The sequence below is a fragment of the Schistocerca serialis genome, chromosome 6 (assembly GCF_023864345.2).
Source record: "Schistocerca serialis cubense isolate TAMUIC-IGC-003099 chromosome 6, iqSchSeri2.2, whole genome shotgun sequence".
NCBI lineage: Eukaryota > Metazoa > Arthropoda > Insecta > Orthoptera > Acrididae > Schistocerca > Schistocerca serialis.
This window is the reverse complement of record NC_064643.1, coordinates 186364554-186379836: the sequence shown is the minus strand read 5'-3', so window position 1 is coordinate 186379836 and position 15283 is coordinate 186364554. Positions and strand designations below refer to the sequence as shown.

At 40.8% G+C, this 15283-nt stretch overlaps 1 long non-coding RNA gene across 1 annotated transcript; it reads left to right on the top strand.

Annotated features, from left to right (window-relative positions):
- The first annotated feature begins 14075 nt into the window (after window positions 1–14075).
- Window positions 14076–14723, top strand: LOC126485088 (uncharacterized). Its single transcript, XR_007587905.1, has 3 exons — window positions 14076–14096; window positions 14251–14361; window positions 14521–14723. It is a non-coding gene; the product is annotated as an uncharacterized LOC126485088 (long non-coding RNA).
- Window positions 14724–15283: the final 560 nt, after the last annotated feature.

The following is a 15283-nucleotide window of genomic DNA, read 5'->3' as shown; positions in this document are numbered from 1 at the left end:
CATAGCACATTGTCACTAACAGTTTCATTTTATCAGTTGTGTGCAGACACAGTTTGTGTATCTGACATAATAATTTCTTTGTAGCTATCATGACAAATAGAGTTCTTTCTGATGAGCAGTTGGAAACCTTAGTTGATGCATCTGACAGCCAGGAGAACATTTCTGAAGAAGAAAATCACACCATTGATAACAACAGTCATCCTTCCCCTGAATCGGAAAACATTTCAGGTATTGATATCAGAAATGACAATGTGCAAGCTGATTCACTCTAAATAGAAAAAAAAAATCATGTGGAGCTTAGAACCTTTTCCACAAACCAGAATATCTTCTAGTGAAAACATTATAAAACTGACTCCCAGTCCAATAAGATACATAATCCCCAGAGTAAGTATTATAAAATCATTCGATGACAAGTCTGATCGAAGAGTAAATGCCAAGTTGGCACCTTTATGAGTTCTGTGGGATAAGTGGGTGGATGTACTTTTGCACCTCTACAATCCTGTAACTGTGGTTGAAGAGCTGGTGGCTATCCAAGGATGATGTCCATTCAAACAATACATACTGAGCAAACCCTCAAAATAATTGGGTAAAAACATGCATACCACTGGCCATTAAAATTGCTACACCAAGAAGAAATGCTGATGATAAATGGGTATTCATTGGGCAAATATATGATAATAGAACTAACATGTGATTACATTTTCACGCAATTTAGGTGCACAGATCCTGAGAAATCAGTACCCAGAACAACCACCTCTGGCCGTAATAACAGCCTTGATATGCCTGGGCATTGAGTCAAACAGAGCTTGCATGGCATGTACAGGTACAGCTGCCCATGCAGCTTCAACACGATACCACAGTTCATCAAGAATAGTGACGCGTTTTGTGACGAACCAGTTGCTTGGCCACCATTGACCAGACGTTTTCAGTTGGTGAGAGATCTGGAGAATGTGCTAGCCAGGGCAGCAGTCAAACATTTTCTGTATCCAGAAAGGCCCGTACAGGACCTGCAACATGCAGTCGTGCATTATCCTGCTGAAATGTTTGGTTTCGCAGAGATCGAATGAAGGGTAGAGCCAGTTGTCGTAACACATCTGAAATGTAACGTCCACTGTTCAAAGTGCCATCAATGTGAACAAGAAGTGACCGAGATGTGTAACCAATGGCACCCCATACCATCACGCCAGGTGATATGCCAGTATGGTGATGACGAGTACACGCTTCCAATGTGCGTTCACCGCGATGTCGCCAAACACGGATGCAACCATCATGATGCTGTAAACAGAACCTGGATTCATCCGAAAAAATGACGTTTTGACATTAGTGTACCCAGGTTCGTCGTAGAGTACACCATCGCAGACGCTTCTGTCTGTGATGCAGCGTCAACGGTAACCACAGCCATGGTCTCCAAGCTGACAGTCCACGCTGCTGCAAACGCCGTCGAACTGTTCGTGCAGATGGTTGTCTTGCAAACGTCCCCACCTGTTGACTCAGGGATTGAGACGTGGCTGCACGATCCATTACAGCCATGCAGATAAGAAGCCTGTCATCTCGACTGCTAGTGATACGAGGCCGTTGGGATCCAGCACAGCGTTCTGTATTACCCTCCTGAACCCACCAATTCCATATTCTGCTAACAGTCATTGGATCTTGACCAATGTGAGCAGCAGTGTTGCGATACGATAAACCGCAATCACGATAGGCTACAATCCGACCTTTTTTGAAGTCGGAAACGTGATGGTACGCATTTCTCCTCCTTACACGAGGCATCACAACAACGTTTCACCAGGCAACGCGCTGTCAACTGCTGTTTGTGTATGAGAAATCGGTTGGAAACTTTTCTCCTGTCAGCATGTTGTAGGTGTCGCCACCTGCACCAACCTTGTCTGAATGCTCTGAAAAGGTAATCAGTTGCATATCACAGCATCTTCTTCCTGCTGGTTAAATTTCGCGTCTGTAGCATGTCATCTTCGCGATGTAGCAATTTTAATGGCCAGTAGTGTACATTTTGTGATAGTGCTACTTCTTATGTTTTGAAGAGAAAGATCTATACAGGAAAACCACCTGGGCAGGCATATGAAGAAAAAATCGAGCTATTGGGGTTGTCATGGCTCTGAAAAATGAGCTAAAAGGACAGAACATCATACGTGACAAATTCTTCACATCATGTGCTTTAGGTCAAGGACTTCTCTGACATCTTACAATGCTTGTGACAGTGAGAAAAATTAAGCCTGAACACACTAATAATATATGAAGCAAAGTGGATGTTTACACTTCAAAGTTCTTTTATACCAAGGATACCACAATCATACCCTCATGAGCCATGGACCTTGCCGTTCGTGGGTCGGCTTGCCTGCCTCAGTGATACAGATAGCCGTACCGTAGGTGCAACTGCGACGGAGGGGTATCTGTTGAGAGACTAGACAAATGTGTGGTTCCTGAAGACGGACAGCAGCCTTTTCAGTAGTTGCAGGGGCAACAGTCTGGATGACTGACTGTCCTGGCTTTGTAACATTAACCAAAACGGCCTTGCTGTGCTGGTACTGGGAATGGCTGAAAGCAAGGGGAAACTACAGCCGTAATTTTTCCTGAGGGCATGCAGCTTTACTGTGTGGTTAAATGATGACGGCATCCTCTTGGGTAAAATATTCCAGAGGTAAAATAGTCGCCCATTTGGATCTCCGGGCGGGTACTACTCAGGAGGACGTCGTTATCAGGAGAAAGAAAGCTGGCGTTCTATGGATTGGATCGTGGAATGTCAGATCCCTTAATCAGGCAGGTAGGTTAGAAAATTTAAAAAGGGAAGTTGATAGGTTAAAGTAGGATATAGTGAGAATTAGCGAAGTTCGGTGGCAGGAGGAACAAGACTTCCGGTCAGGTGAATACAGGATTATAAATACAAAATCAAATAGGGGCAATGCTGGAGTAGGTTTAATAATGAATAAAAAAATAGGAGCATGGATCAGCTAGTATGAACAGCATAGTGAACGCATTATTGTAGCCAAGATAGACACGAAGCCCACACCTACCGCAGTAGTACATGTTTATATGCCAACTAGCTCCACAGATGATGAAGAGATTGAAGAAATGAAAGATGAGATAAACGAAATTATTCAGAGAGTGAAAGGAGACGAAAATTTAATAATCATGGGGGACTGGAATTCGATAGTAGGAAAAGGAAGAGAAGGAAAAGTAGTAGGTGAATATGGAATGGAGATAAGGACTGAAAGAGGAAGCCACCTGGTAGAATTTTGCACGGAGCATAACTTGATCATAGCTAACACTTGGTTTAAGAATCATGAAAGAATATTGTATATATGAAAGAAGCCTGTGTAACAGTGGGAGGTTTCAGATAGATTATATAATGGTAAGACAGAGATTTCGGAACCAGGTTTTAAATTGTAAGACATTTCCAGGAGCAAATGTGGACTCTGACCACAACCTATTGGTTATGAACTGTGGATTAAAACTGAAGAAACTGCAAAAAGGTGGGAATTTGAGGAGATGGGACCTGGATAAACTGACAGAACCAGAGGTTGTAGAGAGTTTCAGGGAGAGCATTAGGGTACAATTGACAGAAACAGGGGAAAGAAATACGGTAGAAGAAGAATGGGTAGCTTTGAGAGATGAAATAGTGAAGGCACCAGAGGATCAAGTAGGTAAAAAGCCAAGGGCTAGTAGAAATCCTTGGGTAATGGAAGAGATATTGAATTTTATTGATGAAAGGAGAAAATATAAAAATGCAGGAAATGAGGCAGGCAAAAAGGAATACAAACGTCTCAAAAATGAGATCAACAGGAAGTGCAAAATGGCTAAGCAGGGATGGCTAGAGGACAAATATAAGAATGTAGAGGCTTATCTCACTAGGGGTAAGATAGGTACTGCCTACAGGAAAATTACAGACCTTTGAAGAAAAGAGAACCACTGTATGAATATCAAGAGCTCAGATGGAAAACAAGTTCCAAGCAAAGAAGGGAAAGCAGAAAGGTGGAAGGGTCTATATGAGGGTGATGTGATTGAGGGCAATATTATGGAAATGGAAGAGGACGTAAGTGCAGATGAAGTGGAAGATGTGATACTGTGTGAAGAATTTGACAGAGCACTGAAAGACCTAAGTCGAAACAAGGCCTCGGGAATAGACAACATTTCATTAGAACTACTGATAGCTTTGGGAGAGCCAGCTATGAAAAAACTCTACTATCTTGTGAGCAAGATGTATGAGACAGATGAAATACCCTCAGACTTTAAGAAGAATATAATAATTCCAATTACAAAGAAAGCAGGTGTTCACAGGTGTGAAAATTACCAAACTATCAGTTTAATAAGCCACGGCTGCAAAATACTAACACGAATTCTTTACAAACGAATGGAAAAACTGGTAGAAGCCGAATTCGGGGAAGATCAGTTTGGAACACGTGATGCAATACTGACCCTAAGACTTATCTTAGAAAATAGATTAAGGAAAGGCAAACCTACATTTCTAGTGATTGTAGACTTTAAAAAAGCTTTTGATAATGTTGACTGGAATACTCTCTTTTAAATTCTGAAGGTGGAAGGGGTAAAATACAGGGAGCAAAAGGCTATTTACAATTTGTACAAGAACCAGATGCCAGTTATAAGAATTGAGGGGCATGAAAGGGATGCAGTGGTTGGAAAGGGAGTGAGACAGGGTTGTAGCCTATCGCTGATGTTATTCAATATGTATACTGAGCAAGCAGTAAAGGAACCAAAAGAAAAAATTGGAGTATGAATTAAAATCCATGGAGAAGAAATAAAAACTTTGAAGTTTGCCGATGACATTGTAATTCTGTCAGAGACAGCAAAGGGCCTGAACAGAATGTACAGTGTCTTGAAAGGTGGATATAAGATGAACATCAACAAAAGCAAAACGAGGATAATGGAGTTTAGTCTAATTAAATCAGGTGATGCTGAGGGAATTAGATTAGGAAATGAGACACTTCAAGTAGTAGATGAATTCTGCTATTTGGGGAGCAAAATAACTGATCATTGTCGAAGTAGAGAGGATATAAAATGTACAGTGTGTTAACTGTAAGACGGCAGAGATGTGAGGGGAGTGGGGGGAGAGGAGGAAGCAAGCATTGGCTCGCGAGGGGAGGGGTGATGAGCCTTTGGGGGAAGGGGGGGGGGGGACAAGGCACGCCTACCAGTTGCACTGCTGGCACTACAAATTACACGAAAGCAGACGAAAGGCGCTTTAAATGTTGTTCGTAAACGAAACCGAAATCGTCATGTACATTAAAATCTATCTATATATAACCATTCATCCGATTGCAATGAAACTTTGGTGAGTTGGTCTCCGAACGCCCGAAAAGAGTAATGGATAATCTCCTACTATTAGATCACTGTACTGCGCGTAGCGCAATTGATTAGGATTAGGCTTGTCAAGCAGCGTACCCGGATTCAATTCCCCCAGCTCGCAATTTTTTTTAATTATTTATTTTATTTCATCACCCGCAATGTTAAACTATTAATTATAATTCCCCGTAATAGTAAACTATTAATTATAAAATTTAAATATACTTAAACAGGTCATATAGTATAACGTAACTGTCAATCTCTATATATAAAAATGAATGTATGTATGTCTGCCCTCTATGCGTTTCCAAACCATTCATCCGACTGCGATGAAATTTTGGTGATTTGTTCTCCGTACGCCCACGAAGGCTCCTAGCCGAAAAAAACCAAATAAGACACATTCTTGAGGAGATATGACGTCATTAACAATGAGATGCCACCGCGGGAAAATACCCAGATTTATGCATCCACTATTTGAGAATGAGAGCACTTAGCGACTAGCAACAAACGTTACATACAATTTCAAACCCTTATGAAAATTTTTCTCGCTCGCACCCCGCACAAAACAATGAAAGGAAAAAAGGTTGTCGCTTACTACATTTTCTCAGTACATACTGTAAATCTGTCGCAGTAGGCATAACGTTTTAATGTATTATTTCGTTACTATTAACTCTAATCGCAACATATTTGGCATACAGTATCCACATATATCAGTAAATGCACCGGCAAATTTATGTCTCTTTACGACATATAATTCAGGAGATATGACGTGGTGAACATCGAGATGTGTGGAAAAGTGCCGCGTCAGGCATAACGTTTTGTTCTATTATTTCTTCAGTACTAACACTATTCGCAACACGTTTCGCAAACGTGTTAAAAAATATATATAAAACCACGGGCATATTCCTAAAAAAAGTTGTGCCAAGATTTTAAATCAATCGGTTAACAACTTTCCGAGATTTCTTCCGATGCGAAGCACGGGCATACAGCTAGTGTTTAATAAATATCTTAACTGCAGCAATGAAGTACGCTTATCGCAAGGAAAGGAAACAGTCTGAAATAGAAATAAAATTTACGACGCAATGAATGGCAGATTGTTTTTCCTATTTATTCGAGATGTCATACTTTTGCAAAAACATTTAAAGCCATGTGGTCCACCGCTTTCACAGTCACTATGTTCCGTTTCTGTGTTTGATTGAAATAGAACAGAAATACAATTTGCAACAAACTAATAGGAGATTGTTTTTGTTATTTATTCAAGCTGTGATCGTTTGTAAAAACATTTCACGCCATGTGATCAATCGCTTTCACTGTCACTGACTTCCGTTTGTGTGTCTGAGTCTTCCTCACTTACATCTGATGTGGCTGTGTTAATGATAATTTCGTCTACAGCAATTTCGACGACACCATCACGTGCCCAATATTCTTCTTCTGTTTCTTTAACTTTCTTGCAATATCCCTTCCAATCATTGGCAGTAACCGACTGGAAAGCTGCGTCCACAAGATTCAGCATGTTTGTGGCAGCCAAGTCCCCTGATATGTTGTGCTCCCTAACATGCCTTTTTATCTTCGCCCATGCTAATTCTATTGCGTTTGAGTCGCAGTTGTAAGGTGGCGAGCGAACGACCTGCCTTTGCTTTCAGCCAACAGGTTTACAGCAAAAGACTTCTCAGCTGGCTTATTCGCTCGTACTTTTGTTGTGTTTCCCTTTGAACTTTTTTTCTCTTTTGTTCCTTCTCGTCGCTGCTGCTTGATGAATCATCAGCTGTTGTGGCAACGAAGTCAGGATCAGCAACAGAGTCATCACTATTATCCAAACACAATGTATCAATTAATTTTTAACTATTTCCTGTTGTCATCACTTCAGCTATTTATTTATTTATTTATTTTATTTATTTACGTCCTGAATCTTTGTGGTACATATACCATACCTTAGATGTTGGACATAATGATATTACATTAATATACTGTTACATTGGTTTATACATTACGTTTATAAATTGTTACATTTTTATATTGCTATATTGTTACATTACATTTTTATATTGTTACAACCAACTTATTTTTCAAGATACTGTGTTACTGAGTAAAAACAGTTTTCCAAGAGATATGATGTTACAGATTTTTTAAAGCTATGGATTTTGTTTATGGCCTTTAGGTTACTTGGCAGCTTATTAAACAAATGTGAACCTGAGTGATATACACCTTTCTTGCACAGTGTGGTATAACAATGATGTCTGTGTATGTCACTATTTCCCCTTGTATGGTGTTCATGTACAGATTTATTTTGAATAAATACATTTCCATTTTTTAGCATGCTTTTTTTAGGAACATTACAACTTCTAGTATATAGATACATGGTAGGGGTAGAATCCCCAGTTCTTTAAAGAATGGTTTGCATGATTTTCGGCTGTTGGCATTTTTCATTACCCTCACAATCTTTTGTTTCCGTAATGTGGTTATGCAATGAGGAGAATTTCCCCAGAATATGATGCCATGTCTTAATAGGGAGTGTATGCAAGCGTAATACACTGCTCTAACTGTTTCAGGACTTGTGTTGTTCCATATAATCCTCATCGCATAAGTCATTTTGGATAGTTTAGAATTTAATGAAGTGATGTGGGAATTCCATTTAAGATTGTCTTGTAAGTAGATGCCAAGAAATTTTGCTTCAGTGACACTGTTAATTCTTTGGTTTTCCATTGACATGTTTGGTTTTAATGGGTTTTTATTTTGTTGTGTATGGAAGTGTAAGGCGACTGTTTTTTGAGTGTTTATCAGTAATTTATTCCTCATAAACCACTCTGAGACATTTTCACTTGTGACTTTACCATTTAAACTTGAAGCCATTTCATTTTCACCTTCAATTAATATGCTCGTGTCATCTGCAAATAGCACTGGTTCGGAGTGTTGAACGTGTAGGGGGAAGTCGTTTATGAAAATTAGGAAGAGAAAGGGACCTAAAATTGAGCCTTGTGGTACACTGTGGGTTAATGTGGAAGGTTTCGATTGATAAGCTTGGAGTTAGTTTTTTCCCATGTGTTTTACCTCTGTTATCTGAGAGCGATTTTCTAGGTAGGATTTCAGCCACTCATGTGGCAGGCCTCTTACACCATACCACTCTAACTTTCTTAGGAGAATTTCATGGTCTATTAGATCAAATGCTTTTGTTAAATCCAGGAAAATCCCCGAAACATTTTTGTGATTATCCACTGAATTTAAAATACGATTTATGAGGCTAAAAGTGGCTGTTTCAGTACTGCACTGAGGCCTGAAGCCATGCTGACATCCTGAAATCATATTTTTTTTGGTAAAGAAATCAGTTAGTTGTAGCAGAACTAGTTTTTCAATGATTTTTGAAAAACCTGATAGGAGTGACACAGGCCTATAGTTGACCATCTGCTGCCGATCGCCCTTTTTGTAAAGGGGTACAACTTTTGCAGTTTTTAACTGTTGTGGGAAAATACCACTTGATAGTGAAGAATTGCATATATCTAGCAGTGGTGCGAGTATCTGTTCAGCTGATACTTTTATAATATAGTCTGGCACATCGTCGACTGTGGCTGAATATTTATTTTTTAATGACTTTATACTGTTTAACAGTTCTTTCCTACTTATTGGACGGAGGAACATGGATGTATTTGTTACACTATTTCCAGAAATTTCCTGTAATATTTTGTTTGATGTTTTTCCCATTTGTTCCTTCGCTAACTCACGAGCAATATTGGTGTAGTAAGAATTGAAGTGGTTAGCAATTAATATTGGATCAGTGATCTTGCTGCCCGCCTGTGACAATACAATATTTTTGTGTGTTTCCACCTTTCCAGTAAGTCTCTGTACCGTATTCCACATTGTCTTAGCTTTGTTTGATGATTCCATGATAAGTTTGTCATTTTCCCTTAATTTTGCTTCCCTTATTACACGACTCAGAGTTAACTTGTATTTTTTGAAGTGGTGAGCAAATTCAGGGCTGCTATCTGTTTTTGATAGTGCAAAAAGTTCCCTTTTTCTTCTGCATGATACTTTGATCCCTGATGTAATCCAAGTTTTGAGTTTGCTGGGGCCTTTACAAATTATTTTCTTTTTTGGAAATGCAATTTCGAAACAATGTCTGTAAATTTCCATGAAATTATCCAGCTTTTCATCTGTGTTGTAACTGTTGTAGATTTTATTCCACGAGTGGGTACTTAGCATATGTTTGAAGTGCTCAATATTTTGCATGCTGAATTTTCTCTTGTAGATAACACTTCCATTCCTGGACAAATCAACACTTTCGCATATGGCAAGTAGCTGTGCATTGTGGTCACTGTAGCCGGTATTAAAGTTTTCTGAGGTGTGCATGTCAGTGTTTACAAAGATCGGATCAATAAGTGTAGCACTAGTTTTTGTTACGTGTGTAGGGGAGTTTATTTTAGTGCATAGGTTATATTCTTGAATAATATTAAGGAATTTTTCTCTTTGGTGGCTGTGTGTTAAGAGGTCAATATTAAAATCGCCACATAGAACTATAGTTTTGCAAGTATTTTTAAGTTTCCCTAGTGCAAGGTCAAGTTTTTTAAAGAAAATGTTTACATTGCTGTTGGGTGATCTGTAAACACACATTATTAAAGTTTTTCCTGATGTTATTTCAATAGCTGAGGCTTCAAAGTGTTTTTCGCTTCCTAAGTGATGTACACAGTCTATTATCTTATAGTCTATGTTTCCTTTTACATAAATGCAGCTGCCTCCAAGCTTTGATATTGATCCGCAAAAGTAGTTTGCCAGAGTGAAACCGGTTATGTTTGAATACTGTAAATGGTCCTTCTCTAGCCAGTGCTCACAAAAACATAAAACTGATACCTCCTTCCACTCATTCCTAAGAAGTACATTTATTTCATCAAGTTTGTTTGGTAGAGACTGTACATTTTGGTGAACGACTTTTAAAGTGTATGTATAAGTTTGTTCTGTAACACATTCCCCTGTGGCACCCTCAGCTACTCTAAAAAACCTCTACCTGTCCCTTGGAGTGTGTTTCTTCCCAGCCATTTATCTAATATGTTTTGGCCCATTTTTGTGCTATTCGTTCTTTCCTTGGGTTTCATCCTCCCTTGTGAGTCAATTTGGACCCCTTTAACATGTTCTGCTTTGTTTTTTGAGCTTTCATTGCCTGTTAAGAGCCAATTATCCAACGTACTGGTAAGTTTTCTAGTGTAATGCTTTACAAAATTATATATTTTCTCTGTTAGGTATTGTTTACCAGCATAATTTAGATGAAGTCCGTGTCTGGTGTGCATGGATTTTTCAAGAGTGCTTACATCTATTACATTTGCATGCTCAAATTTTCCACAAACATCCTTTATGTCAGAGTTTGTCTTAATCACTAATTGATTCACACATGACCAGGAAGGTAGGTCACGTCTCTGTGGTTGGTTAATAACTAACACATTCGTGTGGATTGTCTGCTTCAGTACACATTTAAGAGCTATTTTTATTTCGTTGGCTTGATCCCTTGTAACATCGTTCGCACCTCCAAAAATTACCACGTAGTCTGATGGTCCAAAGTTTTTACAAGAGTTTTTAATTGGTTTTGTTACTTCCGAAAAACAAGCTCCTGGTTTCACGAAACCCATGACATTGTAGCCTACGCCGGCCGCGGTGGTCTAGCGGTTCTAGCCGCTCAGTCCGGAACCGCGCGACTGCTACGGTCGCAGGTTCGAATCCTGCCTCGGGCATGGATGTGTGTGATGTCCTTAGGTTAGTTAGGTTTAAGTAGTTCTAAGTTCTAGGGGACTGATGACCACAGATGTTAAGTCCCATAGTGCTCAGAGCCATTTGAACCATTTGAACATTGTAGCCTGGTAAAAGGCTAGACACTCTTTCTGCAATTTGACGACTGTGACTGTCGGCGAGTATAAGGACCTGTCCATCATTTTTACACAGTCTCAGCTGGTCGATATTGTTTTGTTCTGCGTTGTTTATCAGAGCGGTACCCGAAATGCATGTTTCTGTATATTTTTTATTGTTTGAAACAGATGGGCCTTTTTGGGTGATGCTATTTATTGACATACCGCGATCTGGACAGTTTTCACTATGCAACACTGACCTTTACTGCTTGAACAAAGTGAACGTTTTTTAGTTATAATATTTGCGGTCTTAGCTTGGGAAATGTAGTTTTGTGCAAGACTTACGTGCAGGTTAGATTTTGAACTCGTTTTCCCTATGTGGACTCTGTTCTTCTGATCGTTGTTTACATTGCACTTGGCAGGTTGTTTGAGGTTATGGTCTTCACATGTCCCATGGATGACTTCTTTCTCTCGCAGTTGACTTCTTAAGGCGGCGACTAACTTTTGTAGTTCGTTGATTTCACTGTTTTTCACCGTTAACATGCGGTGATAATCGACACATTGGTCGCAAGGATGAAATACTCGCGTGTTTGCATCTGTGACTGTTTTGCTTTTCGATTTTGACCTAGTTACGATTTCGTTGGCGTTTTTAACTTTCAAATAACAACGGCGGCACATTCCAGGATTCTGTGACATCATTGGGACGAACGTTAGAAAACCACGAACTAGTGCACCCAGCATCGGTGAGAAGTGATTCCCTTTTATTTGCACTTCCGTCTCCTGTAGAAAGACGCGAATGGCGACAACACAATTTATTTGTAGCGCTAAATAGAACTGTAGCCAAAAATTTACGAAAAATATTCGTAATTTGTACATAAAACGAGAAAGAAATCGTAATTATTTTTGTTGTCTATAGAATTTCGGGGCTTTTTCAGGTTTTCAATTGTATATACTAAATTACGTTCTTTATCATTGTTACAATAAAAGAAAATGAGTACTTACGTTCATCATCTTTCGTTGGGTTGAGAACCATGTCCATTATCTTTAATGCTCTACTTGAGTACATAATTATCCAAAAACGTAATAAATGATACTAATTACAAAAGCAGCACACTCGGAACCCGTTCACACAGATGTTTATCAATTAATGTGCTAAGCGAAATACACTCCTGGAAATTGAAATAAGAACACCGTGAATTCATTGTCCCAGGAAGGGGAAACTTTATTGACACATTCCTGGGGTCAGATACATCACATGATCACACTGACAGAACCACAGGCACATAGACACAGGCAACATAGCATGCACAATGTCGGCACTAGTACAGTGTATATCCACCTTTCGCAGCAATGCAGGCTGCTATTCTCCCATGGAGACGATCGTAGAGATGCTGGATGTAGTCCTGTGGAACGGCTTGCCATGCCATTTCCACCTGGCGCCTCAGTTGGACCAGCGTTCGTGCTGGACGTGCAGACCGCGTGAGACGACGCTTCATCCAGTCCCAAACATGCTCAATGGGGGACAGATCCGGAGATCTTGCTGGCCAGGGTAGTTGACTTACACCTTCTAGAGCACGTTGGGTGGCACGGGATACATGCGGACGTGCATTGTCCTGTTGGAACAGCAAGTTCCCTTGCCGGTCTAGGAATGGTAGAACGATGGGTTCGATGACGGTTTGGATATACCGTGCACTATTCAGTGTCCCCTCGACGATCACCAGTGGTGTACGTCCAGTGTAGGAGATCGCTCCCCACACCATGATGCCGGGTGTTGGCCCTGTGTGCCTGGGTCGTATGCAGTCCTGATTGTGGCGCTCACCTGCACGGCACCAAACACGCATACGACCATCATTGGCACCAAGGCAGAAGCGACTCTCATCGCTGAAGACGACACGTCTCCATTCGTCCCTCCATTCACGCCTGTCGCGACACCACTGGAGGCGGGCTGCACGATGTTGGGGCGTGAGCGGAAGACGGCCTAACGGTGTGCGGGACCGTAGCCCAGCTTCATGGAGACGGTTGCGAATGGTCCTCGCCGATACCCCAGGAGCAACAGTGTCCCTAATTTGCTGGGAAGTGGCGGTGCGGTCCCCTACGGCACTGCGTAGGATCCTACGGTCTTGGCGTGCATCCGTGCGTCGCTGCGGTCCGGTCCCAGGTCGACGGGCACGTGCACCTTCCGCCGACCACTGGCGACAACATCGATGTACTGTGGAGACCTCACGCCCCACGTGCTGAGCAATTCGGCGGTACGTCCACCCGGCCTCCCGCATGCCCACTATACGCCCTCGCTCAAAGTCCGTCAACTGCACATACGGTTCACGTCCACGCTGTCGCGGCATGCTACCAGTGTTAAAGACTGCGATGGAGCTCCGTATGCCACGGCAAACTGGCTGACACTGACGGCAGCGGTGCACAAATGCTGCGCAGCTAGCGCCATTCGACGGCCAACACCGCGGTTCCTGGTGTGTCCGCTGTGCCGTGCGTGTGATCATTGCTTGTACAGCCCTCTCGCAGTGTCCGGAGCAAGTATGGTGGGTCTGACACACCGGCGTCAATGTGTTCTTTTTTCCATTTCCAGGAGTGTAACTAGTTATACTCGTACTGATGACCACATCTACAATGAACATACTTATTGTTGGCTACAAACAACCTGGGACGACAATGCTAGCAACTAGTGATGGGCTAAACTGCGATTTTCCGATATCAGTGATTTCTGTGATTGCTACTTTTCAGTATCTGTTATTCTTAACTGTGATTTGTCGCAGTTAAGAAACATAGGTCGTGTATCCCTCCGCCACTGCTACTTCCGCGATTTCTGCTACTTCTGCGATTTCTGTGACTTCTGCTACTTCTGCGATTTCTGTGATTCCTGCGATTTCTGCGACTTATCACCGTATGAAAAAGTTACATCTGTCAACACAGAAAATTGAATCTCAACAAACCTGTCATTGGCAAGTATGTTTTACGTTTTTTCTTCTGTTGGCTTTAATTCTGTGTTAAAGAAACAACTGTGAAAATATTAATAGTGTAATTAATATGTAAGTAGCCGTACAGTACCGTAATAGTTCGTATTTAGAAAATGAATTCTAAGATATTGTTATGTTCACAGGTACCTGAACTACATTTCAGTCACTCAGTAAAGTGATAACTCAAAATATCATTGTCAACAGATCTGAAGAAATTGCCACTGCGTCTTTAGACCGTTTTCGTCAGACGAGAGGTTAGTTTCTAAGCGTTTCGATGGACTTAATTACTTCAGTGAGATCGTTCTTGCAAATGTGATATTCATTATAGCAAATATTAGCAATCTACTCTGTCAATTATATTGCTAGTAATTAATGACACCAAAAATTGTTTAATAATCCTTGTGTTTTTGCAGACACAGTTCTGACTCTGATTACTGGTTGCTGTACGTATCTATCCACATCAAGGCTGTTGAGAGAGACTCGTGAAGATTCAAGACAGCTCTTAGAGGATTTGCAGTTTAAAAGTGAAATAATTGTGAAATAAGTGTGTGAATGATTAAACTGTGTTTTATTGAAGTTGTTGTGCGATTTTAAAGGAATAATAAATGTCAAATACAGTGAGTGAATAATAAAAATCTCATTTTCCACATGTTTAAGCCGTCCTATACCCATAATTTTCCGCCACTTACTTATTGGTAAACACTTGTTGGAGAGTGACATGCCACACCCCCGCCCCCCCCCCCCCCTTTCTCCACAATCTTGGTGTGACACTGACCTGTAACATATCTCGAAGTCTACAATATGCATTTTGAGGCTGTTGATATGAAAGTGGCAGGTACAGATCTTCCAGTTAAATCAGGAATAGCTTAAGTGCATTACTTGAAAGTAACACAGGAAAAGCTTACTTATGTAGGTGGTAGTAGTGTCGGCAAAAAGTTCTTGTGTGTGAAGTTGCCATGTAGAACACCAGGTGTAAAACTTTTCTCCCGAGTCTTGAACTGTGTCGGAACAAAAGTGAGGCATTCATATGACTGTTTTCATTTCTCTACACTTATACAGATGTCTGAGTTCTGCTGTGTTAACATTGCAAAGTCCTGTAGGCACGTGGAGTATTAACCAAAACTGTCATATTGGAAGCAGAATCAAACACATTTGTTACGTTACTTGATATTTTCA